This window comes from Entelurus aequoreus, linkage group LG06 (genome assembly GCF_033978785.1).
Source record: "Entelurus aequoreus isolate RoL-2023_Sb linkage group LG06, RoL_Eaeq_v1.1, whole genome shotgun sequence".
NCBI lineage: Eukaryota > Metazoa > Chordata > Actinopteri > Syngnathiformes > Syngnathidae > Entelurus > Entelurus aequoreus.
Genome location: NC_084736.1, coordinates 65,646,179 through 65,656,523, shown reverse-complemented (window position 1 = coordinate 65,656,523; position 10,345 = coordinate 65,646,179). Strand labels below are relative to the sequence as shown.

Genomic DNA, 10,345 nt, shown 5'->3' with positions numbered 1-10,345 from the left:
GAATAATCTTGTATTGTCTGCTGGAGTCTATAAAAACATGCAAAATAAAGCTCAACAAACGTGGTCAATCACCTATTTAGAGACTTCAATACAATATGCATTGAATTTGAAGGGTTTTCACACTGTTAATATTGTGACTTTCCACAGGGTAGAACAAGTTTTCCTGTCTTCCACCCAAGGCCCATCTGGAAAAGGAATCCTGCGAATGTAACACTACACCAGAAATAAGGAGTAAAACTTTGCTACTATGTCTTTTATTTCCTACTCTCTTCACAATATAATGTTACAGTTACCCTTTAGGCAGTAAAAAAAACTGTCAACTAATCATATCCTTACACAATCTTAAATACCAGGTATGCCCATACCAGCCTAAAATGGGGTCCTTACTGTGGACTGGAATGGATAGTAGATCATTCTGGAGACCTCGGTGTGTACTTTAGTTGTTTAGCTGCAATGGATTGCATTTTGTTTAACTCTCAACAGTCCGTTATGTGTGATATAAAGTTGGTATTTTATGTCCATATACAAAAAACACACATAATAAACAATGCATTGATATTCAAGTTTTGTTGTAGAATTACTGTATTACTTAAAAATGTGCTAATAACTGGGGTGCATTTTACTTTATTAATATTTCATACTTTCCTTTTCTGCATACCAAATCTCCCTTTCCCAAATATTAGACTAAATTGACCATGCTTCAATATGGAACAATATATGGGTAACTAGAGAGGTAATGATATTAACATTTCATATCACGGTTATTATTACTGTCACCACGATATCGTTAAATGTGCACAAAAAGTACTTATACAAAAGTACATACACTGAAATCTTTTAACTAAGTTTCATTCAAAATAAATAAATAAAAAGAAGCAACAATAAATACTGTTCTAATATTTTGTTTTAAAACGTGTTTTAATTTGTGAAGGTTTTAGAGTGTTTCATATTAAAGTCACACAGGGTGTTGTTTGTAATGGGGAAAGACGTTAATGTGTCATGTGTTCATGTTAGCATTTAAGGGAGCTAGTGATTAGCTCGCTAGCTGCTGCTCCAGGAAATGACCTGTATCACAGACACGGTTTTCAGATCATTAACGATTTAAACATTAATATTAACCATTGGGAATGTTATGTTACGGTAATTGCTACATCCCCATAGGCAACACTACACAACATAACAACACAATTACTCATGATCAGACGTTCATGTCAATTTATATGCACACTGATTATATTTTCGATAATTATCGACATTGGCACTGAATGAGACCTCACTCACCCGCGACTACATTTGTGTGTAATTTACTGCAATTAATGCGATTCCGCCTCTTGCAATCATTTAATGGCAGTCATCACCTTGCAGAAAACAAATACTTTAAATGGTACTAAAAATATTCCATGAAGTCAGGCACATTTTAGTAATTATAATAACATAGTAAGGATGGCTACCAAATTTTGTACTTTTATAGGCACTGACCGAATTCCATCGGTACTACGGAGCATCAATTCATGTCAAATGTAAATGTCATATTTCGATACTTTTGTTGCACATGATGTCCGGTTACTGACTCGGCGGGCAAACAAGTACTCAAGCAGCACTCAGTGCAGACTAGTGTTGTCCTGATACCAATATATTGGTACCGGTATCAGTACCAAAATTATTTTGATACTTTTCAGTACTTTTCTAAATAAAGGGGACCACAAAAAATTGCATTATTGGCTTTATTTTAACAAAAAATCTTAGGGTACATTAAACATATGTTTCTTATTGCAAGTTTGTCCTTAAAATAGTGAACGAACAAGACAACTTTTCTTTTAGTAGTAAGTAAGTAAACAAAGGCTCCTAATTTAGTCTGTTGACATATGCAGTAACATATTGTGTAATCTATCATTCTATTATTTTGTCAACATTATGAGGGACAAACTGTAAAAAAAATGATTATTAATCTACTTATTCATTTACTGATATTATCTGCTTACTTTCTCTTTTAACATGTTCTATCTACACTTCTGTTAAAATGTAATAATCATTTATTCTTCTGTTGTTTGGATACTTTACATTAGTTTTGGATTATACCACAAATTTGGGTATCAATCCGATACCCAGTCATTACAAGATCAAACATTGGTCATATTCAAAGTCCTCATGTGTCCAGATAGATCCACCCATGGCGTTTGTTTACATTTTGACGGCGGTGAGCTACGGTGTGTAGTGAAGCATGTTTAGCTATTCCTCGTCCTGCAGGGTGGGTGTACTGGTACTTTTATGAGGCGGTATAGTACCGAATATAATTCATTAGTATAGCGGTACTATACTAATACCGGTATATCGTACAACCCTAGTGCAGACTGAGCCACACTCCCTCTAGGTACTGTAATGTTGCAATTTTCCATGCCAACAAAGCAAATATGTGTGATAGAAAACAGTTGAATGTACAGTTATGGTCCACTTTTCAAAATGAGTGAGCTCGATGCTAATTTACATTGGATTTTCCATAGCCATGCTACATGCATTGGGGATTTTACATGGCAATTTCAACTCCTTCAAATTTGGTAACTTAAGATGTTTGTTACATTCAAACAGTTGTTGTGTAATAAGTACACTACTTACAGTATAAAACTTTGTAGGGATCAACAAAAGACTATAGCTTAATGGCAATTTCTACTTCCTGGCAAGGCAAGGCGCCGTAGTCTATACACTACTGCCTTCTAATGTCTTGGATTTGCGACTACATTCAAAGAGTACTATAAAATACTTGCAAATGAGAATCAGAAGTGTAGTTGTAGTTTTATCAGCTCACTGTGTGGGCTCTGTACCGAGGATGTCGTTGTGGCTTGTACAGCCCTTTGAGACACTTGTGATTTAGGGCTATATAAATAAACATTGATTGATTGACTGTTAAAAGTGAAATTAAAAAAAAAGATTTTATTACTAAACAAATTAACATACAGTCGTGGTTAAAAGTTTACATACACTTGTAAAGAACATAATGTCATGGCTGTCTTGAGTTTCCAATAATTTCTACAACTCTTCATTTTTTGTGATAGAGTGATTGGAGCACATACTTGTTGGTCACAAAAAACATTCATGAAGTTTGGTTCTTTTAAGAATTTATTATGGGTCTACTGAAAATGTAACCAAATCTGCTGGGTCAAAAGTATACATACAGCAATGTTAATATTTGGTTACATGTCCCTTGGCAAGTTTCACTGCAATAAGGCGCTTTTGGTAGCCATCCACAAGCTTCTGGTTGAATTTTTGACCACTCAGCTTGACAAAATTGGTGCAGTTCAGCTAAATTTGTTAGTTTTCTGACATGGAATTGTTTCTTCAGCATTGTCCACACGTTTGAGTCAGGACTTTGGGAAGGCCATTCTAAAACCTTAATTCTAGCCTGATTTAGCCATTCCTTTACCACTTTTGACGTGTGTTTGGGGTCATTGTCCTGTTGGAACACCCAACTGCGCCCAAGACCCAACCTCCGGACTGATGATTTTAGGTTGTCCTGAAGAATTTGGAGGTAATCCTCCTTTTTCATTGTCCCATTTACTCCCTGTAAAGCACCAGTTCCATTGGCAGCAAAACAGGCCCAGAGCATAATACTACCACCACCATGCTTGACAGTAGGTATGGTGCTCCTGGGATTAAAAGGCCTCACCTTTTCTCCTCCAAACATATTGCTGGGTATTGTGGCCAAACAGCTCAATGTTTGTTTCATCTGATATCACATGGACAAAGATAAGACCTTCTGGAGGAAAGTTATGTGGTCAGCTGTTTTGGCCACAATACCCAGCAATATGTTTGGAGGAGAGTCCATGTCAGAAAAACTAATTTACCTAAACTGCACCAATTTTGGCAAGAGGAGTGGTCAAAAATTCCACCAGAAGCTTGTGGATGGCTACCAAAAGCGCCTTATTGCAGTGAAACTTGCCAAGGGACATGTAACCAAATATTAACATTGCTGTATGTATACTTTTGACCCAGCAGATTTGATTACATTTTCAGTAGACCCATAATAAATTCATAAAAGAACCAAACTTCATGAATGTTTTTTGTGACCAACAAGTATGTGCTCCAATCACTCTATCACAAAAAATTAAGAGTTGTAGAAATTATTGGAAACTCAAGACAGCCATGACATTATGTTCTTTACAAGTGTGTAAACTTCTGACCACGACTGTATATTAACACATGAACACACACAGAAGTAACGGAAATTGGTATGCTTGAGTACCGGTATAGGTACCGGGAATTGGTACTGAATGGCAAAGGTACCCATCCCCACAGTAGTATAGAAGGGATGGGACATGTCAATGGGCCAAAGTGCAAATGCTAAGTTTGAGCTGCAGGTCGACAAGGGCCAGGCAAGCGCCTAAATTCCGCACAGTACGCCCTTAAACAAGCATAATGAGAGACCCCTACCCATGCAGTGGCTTTGACCCGGCAAGATACGTTGGACACGCAGCAGCAGATCAGAAAGGGACCTCCTCTGGTTGGGCGGAGGTGAAAACATGATGAGGAGATGGAATTTACTGCTGAATTAAGCACCACTTTGATTGGAACGTGACTGGCCGATGGTTGGTGAAACATAAAAGGATGACCTTGAATCCTCGGAGGAGTGGATCGACTCGCATCATCTCATCCCCCACCTTTTCTGTTTCTCTCTAAAGCATGACAACACGGTAGAAAATAGACTTCGTAGAACACGTAGTAGTAGCAGCCTTTTCTCAGGCATTAAAAGTGCATGAGGATAATGAACCTACGGTCACGTATGACAGGCTCATGTGGAGTGGGCAACTTCAAAGCGAGGCAGATGCAGGAACAACATCCTGTGAATACATTTTCTGGCCACCAGTTGATCTACCCTCGGGCCGTGATTGTGGCTGTTGAAATCTCTCCTGACGCCTCATCATCTTAATCAATCCTGATCCAACAAGAAAAGAAGGGAAAAGAAGGAGTGATTTAATGTTTGTAAATAAAGATATAGGCCTGGACCGATGATAAATTATGCTGGAAGGTATATTGTCCAACAAATTGTTGCCGATTAACAATATTATTGCTAGCATTATTTACAGACCAAATTAAGTACTAATGCAGTGCTTCTCAATTATTTTCTGTTACGCACCACCCCTCCACTCTCTGCCATGACTATAAATAGTATTATTTGTCTGTAGAATTGTTATAAGTTCACCTCTATATAACATTGTACCCTTATCAGTGGATAAGAAAATCAGTGGTGTGCCGTCAGGGCCAGCAAGGCCTTCGCTGCTGGCCTAACATAACCCGAAATCATGATCAAAATTAAAGATTAAAGTAATTTTTTATTTACTTTCCCTAAATATCTAAAAGTATTCATATTCTCTTCATGTCATATTATGCTCCTTGCAGCGCTGTTGTTTTTAGGTTATAGAGTTTGTATCCAATCAGAATTCAGCTAGCTTATGTTGCCATGCTGTACCAAATCTGCCTAGAGCCTTCAGAATCAACAATGCGGGCGTCCATGCACTGTAAGTGAACGGGGACATACAGTTGATAGACAGTTGCAATAGCCAATCAGATCACAAGTTGTTGTCAGTAAGGCCTTCTAGCTGGCCTAAGGCAGATATATAGTGATGTTATAAGCCAGGTAACTTAAGAACTCCATTAACCAGCATGCAACAGTAGTGAAGCGCATGTGCAGTACCCTGTTTAGGTTGTTGAATGTAGACATGTCGGCAGCTGGATGTTATTGACGAGCATGCTGTAGAGTAAACTTTAAGAACTCAGCCAACACGCCTCGTCTGCATCTTTTATGATTAGACAAGACAACACATATATTTGCAAGGCCATTTTCAAGAAGGATATTTAAAGAGAAACTACATCTTGTGAGACGATGTTGGCTGTGACGATGTAATGTGAGTTCAGATATTTTATTTTTCACGTTTAATATGCTTTTTGCAATTTTAATTTTGACAGTACCACATAAGATATGTTTTAATTGCTGATGCGGGTTTATTGATTTTTAAATGCACCAGAAAATAACCCGTTTTGTACATGTGTTCCTATATAGTATTTCTCCAGCAATGGTCATGTGGTGACATCAATGATGGTATTTTGAGAGGTAATCAATGAAGTCGGACATCACTGAGGGCCTAGGTGGGAAACGCACGGACCGCCACTGAAGAAAATGTAACAATAACTTGAATAACATTGTGTTTTAGTCTGTAACAGAAAATAATTGAATATTTAATTACAGGCATCAATTTGCCTGAAATTAAATAATAGTTATCCTTATTTGATTTTTTGACCGACTTGAACCATTTGATATTGAAAAATACAATTAAATAACCTCAATAATTAATATCAAATACAAATTGATAAACGATAATAACTTAGGAGCACAATATATAAAGCACTTTAACCTACAATAAACCTATAAGTAAAACAATGTGTGCTTCTTTTTTTCAAATCAAAATGAGAAAGTCAGGATTAATGGCTACAATGAGCACATTTTTAACAGAGCACAGCTTTTCGAAGCGGGGTTTGAAGCATGATACTGATAAAGCATGTTTCGCGGGATCACACGTCCCCCCCAAGGGAGACCACTATTCGAGAAGAGCTGCACTAATGTAATCATAATATAAAGATAGTAACATTAATGTAACCTTTTCAAACGCATTAAACTCTTATTTCTCATTAGTATTTTTTAAACATTGTAATTGGAATGTCAATAACTTTTAATTGTCCTAAATAGGTAAACACACAATAACAATAAAAAATACTGTGGGGGAGGAAGTGGTCGGCGCTCCTCCTGCAGGAATGGGGTGTGTATGGCCCGGCCTCGAAGCTTTGGCAGGTGAGTAGATTGCCCAGCTGGGGCTGATTATCTAATCACCTGTCGCCCTTATTAGCAGCAGCCGAGCCGAGACATGTTGTTGGAGTTAGAGCCAGAGAAAGACACACGCACAGAGACAGAACGAGGAAGAGCAAAGACACGCCGGACTGGAAAGTCCAAAATATATTACTGGAAAGCAATCCATACTGCTCAAATCCTGTACACCGGGCTCAAGGACAGATCTATCGGACTCAGGAGAACCCTCCACGAGCAAAGACGCTCACACATACTCTTATTAATCGTTAGCAAAAGTTGCACATTTTAGTGCAGTTGTTTCTCCAAAAAAGAGGGTCAATTTTTTTAATGTCCCCCTCACTTTCCAAATAATTCGGCACACTTGCTCATTTGTCCGTGTTAATACGCTAACTTTGCTCAATCAGTTTGAAGCCAAAATGTTCCCACACAAGAACATTTGTCTTTTCAATCATCTTTTCCCTCCTAATTTTTGTTGCCTCGCAGTGCTTCTCACAAGCAACTTGCGAGGCTCTCTCGCTGTCAGAAGTGAGCAGCCCAGCCTCTACTCTCAGATGCAGAGATTGTGGATGACTGACAAGTGGGTTCACTTCCTTGATTTGATTCTGGTATTGCACAACCACGCTTAAGTGCTGAGAGCGATGCACAGAGTGAACCCTTTTGCACCCAGTTTAAAAGGAAACGACACGCACATAAGACACACGAACATGGCAATTTATCGATGTTGGCAAAATAATCAAGTTAATTTTCATTTGTTGTTCGAGTATTTGACTTATTGATCACTGGCCCAGTTGTCATGATCTGGCCGCCTGTCTTCTTTTTGTTGCAGAGCCTGGTCTCTGGGTTACGGGGCAGAGTCACCTGTGCGCACACCTGATACTCATTTCCTCCTGTCTACTTAAGCTCCCCAGTACATTCACTTGGCTACAGTCGATTCCTGATGGTTCACCCTTCCAGTTGTGTGCATCTCCTCTTCTTTGGCTCCACTCAAGCTTTTTGTTTCCTATGACTCTGCCCTGGAGTTGCCGTGTAGTGTTAGCTGTTACCTCTCCACACCTCATGTTAGTTATTTCCCTCACTTGTTTTTGAGTGTGCTGTTTGTTATTATTTTTATTTATTTTTTGCTCTTTTCCACTACGGCTAAGCAGATCGTGACACCAGGCCTAAGCAAAGGGCATGTGTACATGACAACACACGAGTAAAAACAGGTTTGTGTACAGCTGACAGTGTTGTCGAATCAAACCCTTTTCACTATAACCCATAAAAAGAAAAAAGAAATGCTATAATATGTATGTCGGACATTATATCTCACAATTTGATTCGGTTCCGATTCTTGGACCGATTCAACACAATTCTCAATTCAAACAGAGTCTTGCAACATATCATTTGGCATAAAAAATATAATAAAACCTTTTAAGAACTGGTTACAAGTTACAGTGGCTCCTCTTAAAAGACGTATACGAATTGGTCCCCCCCCCAAAAAAATTTTTTTTTTTTTTTAAAGTATTCATAAAGGGAACTGCACTTTTTGGGGGATTTTGCCTATGGTTCACAATCATTATGAAAGACGTGATGATGGATGGATTTTTTTTTAATGCATTCTAAATATTGAATAAACGTAAATAAAAGTCGATGGGAGCTCCACTATTTCGCCCATAAAATCCAATAAATAACCATTCAAAAACCGCCAACAATACTCCATTTACATTTCACCACTTGAATATTAACCAAGTATTAGTGATATTGTTATTATAAGCGCTAACGCAGACAAACTATTTAGAGCGGCGCCGTGATCACTTCCGTGTGTCCCTGTGTTTACATCATCGAGAGGCCTGCTGCTTTCTCGCTTCCTTGCTCCCTGTAAATTTATTCTACATCATAAATCATGCATCTCACCTAGATAGAAGACGTCTTATTAGGTATTCTGACAAGTTGGTACACTTTGACAGCCATTTAGGACCCGAAACTGACGAGGATGACACGAAAAGACCCCTTTTCTTCGTGTGGATTATGGTCATTCTTCTTAAATGGGGAATATATGACCATTCCAACAGTTGGCATCCTAATGACAGCAGACATTGCACAATGAGTGATGTTTTATTATGTTTGTTGGCTCTCATGAAGTCGGCAGTGAGTAATAATCAGTGATGAAGAAATAAAAAAAGCAAACGTTGTGATGCGTTTTTCTAATTAATGCTCTGTGTATGCTTAAATACATAAATATTAAATGTTATTATAAATGTGCCTGTTACTACATTACATATATACTTACATCATGTCTATAAAACCTCAATGGATGTGTTTGGATGTTTTTAAGGGCTTTATAGGCGGAATTGAACGGCTCCCAGAGGCTCTATTGCAAGCCAACTTTTGATTGCATTTATTTACTATTTCGAATGAAAAAAATAATATAAAAATAACATCCATCATAATGTCTCTCATAATGATTATGAACAATAGGCAAAATTCCCAGAAGACTGCAGTTCCCCTTCAAAAAAAATACATTTAAAAGGATATTTTCTTATATCGAGTTTTGAAAATTATGAATGCATTTAGAATCGGATAAGTAAGAATCACAATTTACATGTGATTTTATTTTTTTCAGTACCTCTATTAACTAAATACAAACACACGCAAATGCAGCGCTCTTTAAATACATTTTCATACTTTTAATTGCGTAATTAATTAAGTTTTCTTCTGATTTGAATTTTCAATTGAAAAACCACTTTGTAGCATTTACAGAAAGTGTTCTCACCTATAGGAATTAAACCTCGCTGCTAGATTTGTGTTATTCATCACAAGTGTGTGATATCTCACTCAGCTGTTACATTGTACTGTGAACAACAGGAGCTGCCTGCATGTCTACCGTGGCTGATATATAGCGCACAACTGACGTGTGTGAAGAGTCAATGTGAGCTATCATTGTTCACCAACAACCAATGCATGACTTGTTTTGATATATGATTTACATTATTAATCATTCATAGGCCCTGAATAATTACAGTTGCACCTGTCAAACTATGTATAGTATGGTCTTTTAAAGCAAGAATGTGATTTCTTTTGAAAAAAAAATATATATATATTTTGCTCTCTTTCAGAGTGGAGATCATAAAAGTTAATCATTAGCATACAAATTGGCAATATGAATCATTAAAGAAAACATTTTTTGACGTGTTAGTTGTATGATACTATGACATTCATGGCATATACAGTACTATAGCTCATGAAACCCAAGGTATTTTAGCCTCGGGGCAAATACTCACCTACACGTGTGCAATCAAGTGCAAATGTGCATTTATGCAAACAAGCAACCTACTACCCTCTATGCAATTCTCCGTGTTGCAGTCGCTATAGGTTGCCTTCAATGAAATACCGTATAAGCGGAGTGGGGAATCTAATGAGGCCCGTGGAGACACTGCATTGTCAGTCATACCTCAGCTTGCTGACACACACTCGACAACATCTAGGACATTTTTTTTTTGTATATAAGGAGAA

General features: G+C 37.7%; 1 long non-coding RNA gene across 2 annotated transcripts in view; it reads right to left on the bottom strand.

The window, feature by feature from the left end:
• Positions 1-10,345, bottom strand: part of LOC133652456 (uncharacterized) — a 162,927-nt gene that overhangs the window by 53,770 nt on the left and 98,812 nt on the right. Inside the window, exon 7 of one of the 2 annotated variants that reach the window (XR_009826577.1) lies at positions 4,513-4,927. The exons of the other annotated variant lie outside the window; for it this stretch is intronic. This is a non-coding gene — a long non-coding RNA (uncharacterized LOC133652456). Of the gene's footprint in view, positions 1-4,512; positions 4,928-10,345 lie in introns of those variants that run through there. 2 annotated transcript variants of the gene reach the window in all.